The sequence below is a fragment of the Cucurbita maxima genome, unplaced genomic scaffold (assembly GCF_002738345.1).
Source record: "Cucurbita maxima cultivar Rimu unplaced genomic scaffold, Cmax_1.0 Cma_Scf00099, whole genome shotgun sequence".
NCBI lineage: Eukaryota > Viridiplantae > Streptophyta > Magnoliopsida > Cucurbitales > Cucurbitaceae > Cucurbita > Cucurbita maxima.
Window position 1 is genome coordinate 178,705 of NW_019272115.1, and position 7,905 is coordinate 186,609.

Sequence of the window (7,905 nt, forward strand, 5' to 3'; positions counted from 1 at the left end):
GAAGAGGTTCAGTGATGAAATATGGCCTTGAAACCCCTAATATCGGCTACCCAATAAGAAATCCTTTGTTTTATCTCCAGCAATAAATCAGATTTTGGATGACTTTGGAAGCGAATATCTTAGGCTACGATCCACGAGAGGGTATCAAATAAATCCCTAGCCTTTTCTTGTAACATCCATCTTTAAGTTTCACGAAGAAATCGGGGAGAAGAACGCTGTAAATGTGGCTGTACAGGCCGAGTTTCAGATGGCGGCGATGCGAAAAATGCGCATCTTCTTCTTGTTTAGTGGAAGAAAACGATGATACGGCCAGTTCAACTGAATTGTCCTAGTCAACTCAAAATTTGATATTTTCTCGGGTTTTCTCAATTTTAACCCCATTCCCAACTGATTCTCATGAAAAATATTATGGTTTAATAAACTAGACACAATAAGAAGTCCCAAACGTCGACGACGAGGCAAGTAGCCCTTTTGGATTCTTTGTTTAGAAATATTGGTAGAAATCTCTTGGATTTTCATATGAACCTTAAACCAAGTATGAATTAAATATATATAAAAGAAAAACCCAAAGAACCGTGAGTTAAGACCCTGAACCGATCAAATAGCTCGAGATTTAAGTAACGTTAAAATAACCCACTATATGAGCTCCGTTGCCTATCAAATTTTAATACTGAGCATATTATAGCATGTTGAGGTTAGATATGAAATTTGATGATCATTGGATAAGGATAAGTAGGTAAACCAAGAAATGGTGTAAAATGATCATAATTCCCCTAAGGTAATTTACCTTCGGTTTATGACCTAGATGACCTTCAAATGCTATGAAACTCATCAGTAGATCTCCTTATCTCGAGAGGTTATATAAGGTAATGAAGGGGGATAGTGTTGTTGGATTTTATGTCCTAAAACTCATAGTTTGTAAATAAAAACATATTCTATTTTCAATAAAATTATTATTGTTGTTTTATTCCGTAAAAATTGTTATTGAATAAAGTGAACTTTACGATCATTAATCTAAATCCAATAAACTAAGAACACTCTAGATATAGTATGATTACTTGAACTATATGTAGAGACATAAGAGTTGATCAAGTTCAAGTATATAGTCAAAATGATCTATAGTATAAGTTAGATAAGGCTGAGTACCTTATTCTGGGGACACTATGGATGCGGACCACTTTTGTATATGATATAAACAATGTGATTAGTAAAATTGTACATGTAGAGACATGTGAGTGGGGGCGTCCTATGAAATTAGTATTGCATAAGATCGGACGATGAAGAAAATCACTCTCACTTCATAAGGTCGTTTACTGTTGAGACTGATTTTCTTTCATTCGATGACCTAGGTAACTCGATCTTAACCCTGAGCTAACCATGAACTCTTGTTTATTCAGAATTATCCTTAGATTTGAATGGGTGAGAGTGGCTCAAGTTCACCGACTTAATAGGCCTTCCATTTCAGGGGTAAGACTGGGTAAATAGCTGGGGACGTGGGGTGCAAGATGAAATTCACTCCTACCCACTTTTAGAGATAGAAGAGAGGTAGTTCCCTTAAGTACTGGACTCCAAGGCTTGAACAAGGGGCCCCACCCTCTCATTGGCCAGAGAGGAATTCGGTTTACTGGTTGGACCACAAACCAATTGTTCATTAGAGGATCAGTGAGACATAAGAAACAAGAAGTAACTTCAGGGGTAAAACAGTAAATTAACCTAACTCTATTTACGAATAACCTGTGAAGGATCGACTTACTAATCATGGTTATATCAAATGGACAGAAATATAACTATAGTGAGGGGAGTGCAACTACTAGGCTATAGTGGAATGTCCTAGTAGTTAACGAATGTTGGTTAACAAGGTTAATGAGTTTAACTGGTTAATCTTGGATGGTTAGAGCTCATGATCTATAGGTTCATTAGGTCCCTCTACTAGCTCATATCAGACTAAACTATAGAACAGTGTGACGAGTGAGTTCGAAGTGTTCAAATTCTAGGGAGAATGCACTACATATATACGATATATTTAACCGCATTTTTGTTTTATTTACGAATTAAATAAAAAGAGAGAATCTGAGATATTTAAATAAGATTTAAATATCTTAATCAAATATATGTCAGAATTAATTGGGATTGGCATTTGAATTAATATTAAATATTAATTAAATAGTTTAATTAATCATTCAATATTACTTTAATTTGAAATTAATAATTCAAATTGATTGTTGAATCAAAATGAAGAAAGTCAAAATGTTAACTTCATTTAATGGAAAAATCCATGTTAGTGGAATTTTGAGGTGTAAAAATTTTGTTTAACGAAACTTGCATGTTTGCCAAATAAATCCCACAAATTTGAGTGGAATTTTGAGTGTCAAAATTTGGTTAACTCATGCATGCATGCTTGCCACATAATTCCAAACATTTTAGTGGAATTTTGAGGGTCCAAATTTGGTGATCTCAAATTTGCATAAACATGCAAACATGACTCTATAAATAGAGTGATTATAATACATGAAAGGTCTTCTTCTTGGTGAAAAACCTTGAGAAAAACCTCTCACAAAAACTCTCTTCATATATACAAAATCCCTCCCAAGTTTAGTCACTCACTGGATTCCATTCTAAGGCCGGAGGATAGTGGAGAAGACACTAGTGATGGTTCGAAATCGGTTCGTGAGAAAAAAAAATTTGAACTACAAAAGGTTAGTATTCAAACTCATTAAGTTTTAATACTTATGAACATGCTAGTTATTTACTATAATTGATGTTCTAAAAGTGCCTAAGATCCAAATTGCTTCTGCATGTGTTATATTAACACCATCAACGACGATGCTACCCGTTTTCATTTCGTGGAAGTCCCCTACAGAGGAAAGAAAGAGTTGTAGGTGATGGTGCGTTCCGCTTCTTATCTAGAGAGGGAGTAAGGAGTAAGTAGCTCGATCGATAGGGAGAGAGTGGAGCGAAGCTGTGAGACGAGAAGAGGGGCGCTGAAATCTTTCCTATTGGATTGGGTCGTGCGTGGCAGCTGGTAGAGATGAATGATAAATAAAGGCGGGCTGCTTCAACGGGACCTATTCTCTTAATAGGCGGCAAAGTAGAATAGGAAAGGGGCCGAGTGATAAGTGCCTTTTTAGCCTTTTTCTAAAGACTCTCATGTGAAGCTAACATGGCTCGCTACATACAAGTATAGCCAAAGAAAGATGAGACGGGACAGACGGTTAGAGGCCTCAGCGGGACTACCATAGGAAAGCCCGCCCCCTCCCGCTAACATAGAAAGTAATTCTCGTAACTAGTCTCTATGTGAATCTCTTCCTGACCAGGCCGAATCGGGCCACCACTTAGGGTGGGAATGGCTCAGCCCACATGCATCATTTGATGAAAGCACTCCAGTCCAGTCGCCTCCTCGAAGTGGCTTGTCAACCACACTTTCCCTCCCTCAAAACAATGCTCCTCACCAAAAGCCCTTGGGGCAACAAAACAATGAGTAGTTCGCTCCAGGACTCCACCCCCTCGAGAGCAAGATGCCAACCGAGATGGAGCTGGAAGCCAACCTAGACTTTCCTGGGGCTTGTCCCAACATCTAAATCAAATTGTTGGCAGGCTAGAAAATGAACCAGCCCAGCCTTGGAAATCAAGCTTTGCGTAGTATGCCCTGCCTATTCACTCGGACAATGCTCTGAACAGGAAAGTGTGAAGTTCCGCCCCCTTGTTCCCTGTATTGGGTATGTTCTTTATTTCTCATCTAGTAGAAACTAATCGAGCTCCGTTTAATCTCCCAGAAGCAGAAGCTGAATTAGTTGCAGGCTATAATGTAGAATATGCGTGGGATGCGATCCTTATTAGTCCACTGTTGGCGGAAGCCAATGTCCCAGGGTCCGGGGATTCATTCTAACTGAAACAAGGGTGGGTCTTTACCAACATTCAAATATTTGCGATTTGTGGGAAGCCAAAAAAAACCTCTCGAACCAGAGGATTGAGTAGCGCGAAAGCCACGATCAGACTCTATCTAATAAGGGCGTATTAGAGTGGCGTTAGCGCCTCCTTCCCCTTACCCCTAAATAAAATGGTTTTTCAGAAAGTTGTCTACGCCTTTTGAAAACCTGACTAATAATAATAATCAAGGGGAAAATGCGCTTAAACAACCAACCTATCTGACTAATAAGAAGAAAGAAAGAAAAGGCCCTATCTAAGCTCTCTCGTTGTAAAGCTACCGCTCAAAAGCCAGCCTTACCTTCTATGTTTGTTATTAGTAAAGCGTAAATCCCTTGACTAATAGAAAGGAATTTTCTTGCTTGTTTAGTAAAATCACGCTTTTCATTTTGATAGGAGTAGATGCTTGCAGGGGCAGGGCACTCTTCATTCTTCATTCGAAACTAATGAATCTTGGGTCGGGGGGTTCTGCCTTGTTAGCAAAAAAAGAGTTGGGTAAAGCAAACTCCCTCCTTGGACGAGCGTGGGGCTTAGTCAAGTGGAACCGGGTTGCGCTGCTGGATGCTCCGATCGAAAATCATTCAGTGAGGCCATGCCGGTACGACTGAATATGTGTTAGAAAGGTCAATCCCTCCCCTACGACACCAAAAAAAACTGGGCCGAACTTCTACCCGCCCGCTTTCATAGAACAATATCGTGGCAACGTAGACCAAAGTGGTCATATTGGATCCTTGGGAACCATCACAAGTACGGCTGGCCTATATTTGAAGGAGAATGTTGTGTCGTCCAGTGAAGCCTAGAAGAAGGTGACTCACGCAGACAGCTGACTCCTTTTCAATAGAAAGGAATAGCCAAATCAACTCAGCTAGCTGGTCAATCTCAAAGATCTTATCGGCCGGCAAACTAGAGACAGACGACCACGGTTCTGACCTTACTAGCATCGAAGGTTTACTATTCAATGAACCCACGAAACCTACTCTCTATTCTGAAAAAATCAACCAAGCCTAACCGATCACGACATCTTGTTGATATTGATTGAGTTGGACTTTCGTTGACTGAATCCATCCATAAACCTAGGCCCCGCCAACCTTCGTAACCAAAGCATCACGACAACATCTAAATGGCACTATTCGATTCTGAAGTCGGTGAGCAAGGAGGAGCACGTAGGAATGAATGCCGACCACTACATAAATAAGCCACTTGTGGGTGAGAGAAAGCGAGCAGCACCTTGTCTTGTACTAGCTAGCCTTTTTCCGCTGGCTGTTCTGTTAATTGTAGCTCGCCTTCCCTCCTTCTCTCACGTCGGAAAGATTTAGTAGCATTTCCACGATATCGTTATGATCAATTAATGGGACTTGGCCGAAAAGTGTTCTTGCCTCTATCATTAGCTCGGTAGTCGTCGTTTCTGTTTTTTCAGTCACCTTTCAATGGCTCTCTTAATTATGTGCGAGGAATTTTCCTCGTCGAGTAATGGGAAGCGGGCTAGTCCCCGAAAATGCCCGCTCCTTTGTCGTTGGGGCCTAAAATCTTCCTTGCTAAGACTTGACTTGTAGTCTTGCTACACTACACGATACGAGTGACGGGTGAAGTTGAAGCAGACATGGTTAGTATAAAGAATTTTTCTCAAGCTCAGGTATGGGCGACTTAGTCACATGTGCTCGACTGCATATGCAGCCATGGAATTGCTAAATTCGAGACTCTAGTTCCGATCAATTGTGCTTGTCAGCCTGAATCACCCTTTGGCGACCCGACTGAACAAATGCGAGGACGCGACTTGTGTAGCGAGGGGTTTTCCGCAGTGGAACCTATGTTCAGTCTATGAATAGTGGGACGTTCTCAATTTAAAGTGGACTTTGGGGTCAAAGCCTAGACCAAAGAGGGAGACTCATCGGGTAGGAAATACCATCCTCAACTAAACCAAGCCCCGGGTGGTAGCCTAATCGAAGAAGTTGAGCCACAAGCCCACCTTTTTCTAAACAACGTGGTCTTGAGGAGGAACCCTCATTGCGAATTTCATGTGGGATATCCACCAAAGAAAGAATACCAAGAATGGTCGTGGATGAATACAAGATCGAGGAGAAGGGTCTGAACGTCGAATGAAGCTTGGGTTGACGGGGGTGCTATCAAGGTAGAAACATCATTTGTTCATGGGAAACTTGATAATGATACAATATGAGGATGCCACAACAAAGTTGGTGTGGATCCAAGGTCATTCTACCAACATTTTCGATTGTAGTATATCCGCTACATGGAATAGAGTTGACCGAACAAGGGGTCCCACTTAGAGATTTAGTCGAACTACTATACCTTGCAACACTTTCAATTAATAAATAAGGAAAGGTTAAATAGAAATAAAATATTAAGAACAAATTGTTTCTTTTGGAGATGCGGGATATCCCCTTACCTCTCGCATGCTAAATGAGCTCTACCATCTAAGCTACATCCCCACAATTCTTGCATCATAAAACCTTAAATTTCCCATCATAAGCTAGTTGCAGGGTATCGATCTCTCATACCTCTCGCATGCAAAGCGAGCTTTCTATCATCTAAGCTATATCCCCATAATTCTTACGTCACAAAGTCTTAAACATCTTGTCATCAGTAATAGTGAAAATGAAAAATTATCCCGGCTCATTATGTCTTAAATAAGAAAAATTGAAAAGAAATAATATAGTTAGTAATCGATTCAATTGGAGATGAAAGGTATTGATCCCCGTACTTTTCACATGGGAAATGTCCGCTCTACCATTTTAAATACATCCCTACGATTCTTACATCAGAAAACCCTAAACGTCTCTTCATCAATAATTGTGAAAATGAAAAAGTATCTCTACATATTATGTCATAAATAAGGAAATATTTAATAGAAATAAAATATTAATAATAAATAGTTTCTTTTGGAGATGTGAGGTATCAATCCCCGTACCTCTCGTATTCTAAGCGAAGCTACATCCCCACAATTCTTACATCACAAAACCCTAAATTTTCCATCATCAATAATAGTGAAAATGAAGAAATATCGCTACTCAACATGGCATGAATAAGGAAAAATTGAAAAGAAATAATTTTCAATAATATATTTAATAATAGATAGTTTTATTTTGGAGATGCGTGGTATCTATCCCCGTACCTCTCACATGCAAAGCAAGCGGTCTACCATTTGAGCTACATCCCCACGATTCTTATGTCACAAAANAACGTCTCGTCATCGATAATAGTGACATGAAAAACTATCCTTGCTCATTATGTCGTACATAAGAAAAATTGGAAAGAAATAATATATTTATTGATCGATTCATTTGGAGATGCAAGGTATCAACCCCGTACTTTCCACATCAGAAGTGAGCACTCTACTATCTAAGCTACATCCCCACGATTCTTACATCAGAAAACCCTAAACCTCCCGTCATCAATAATTATGAAAATGAAAAAATATCTACACTCATGGAATAATATATTTCGTGATAATGAAAAAATATCTCTGCTCATTATTTCATAAGTTTAATGATCGATTCATTTGGAGATGCAAGGTATCAATCCCCGTACTTTCCACATCGGAAGCGAGCGCTCTACCATCTGAGCTACATCCTCACGATTCTTACATTAAAAAATCCTAAACCTCCCGTCATCAGTAATTGTGAAAATGAAAAATAACTCCGCTCATTATTTCATAAATAAGGAAAGATGNAATAAAATATTATTAACATAGTTTACATATGTCACTTGAAACTTATGTATGAAGCGTTGAGCATTTTAACAATTTCATGGGAATGTATGTATTTAATTTGAGTTATTTTAATGTATTTATTTACTTGGTAAATGTCTTTCATACTACAATTTCTTGAAGGGGCATTTTGAAAATCAAACTCGAGACCTCTCACACCCAAAGCGAGAATCATACCACTAGACCAAACGCCCTTCTTATACCACTTGAAACGTATGTATGTAGTCTTAGGTCTAGGTATTAAGGTCGTATTTTGT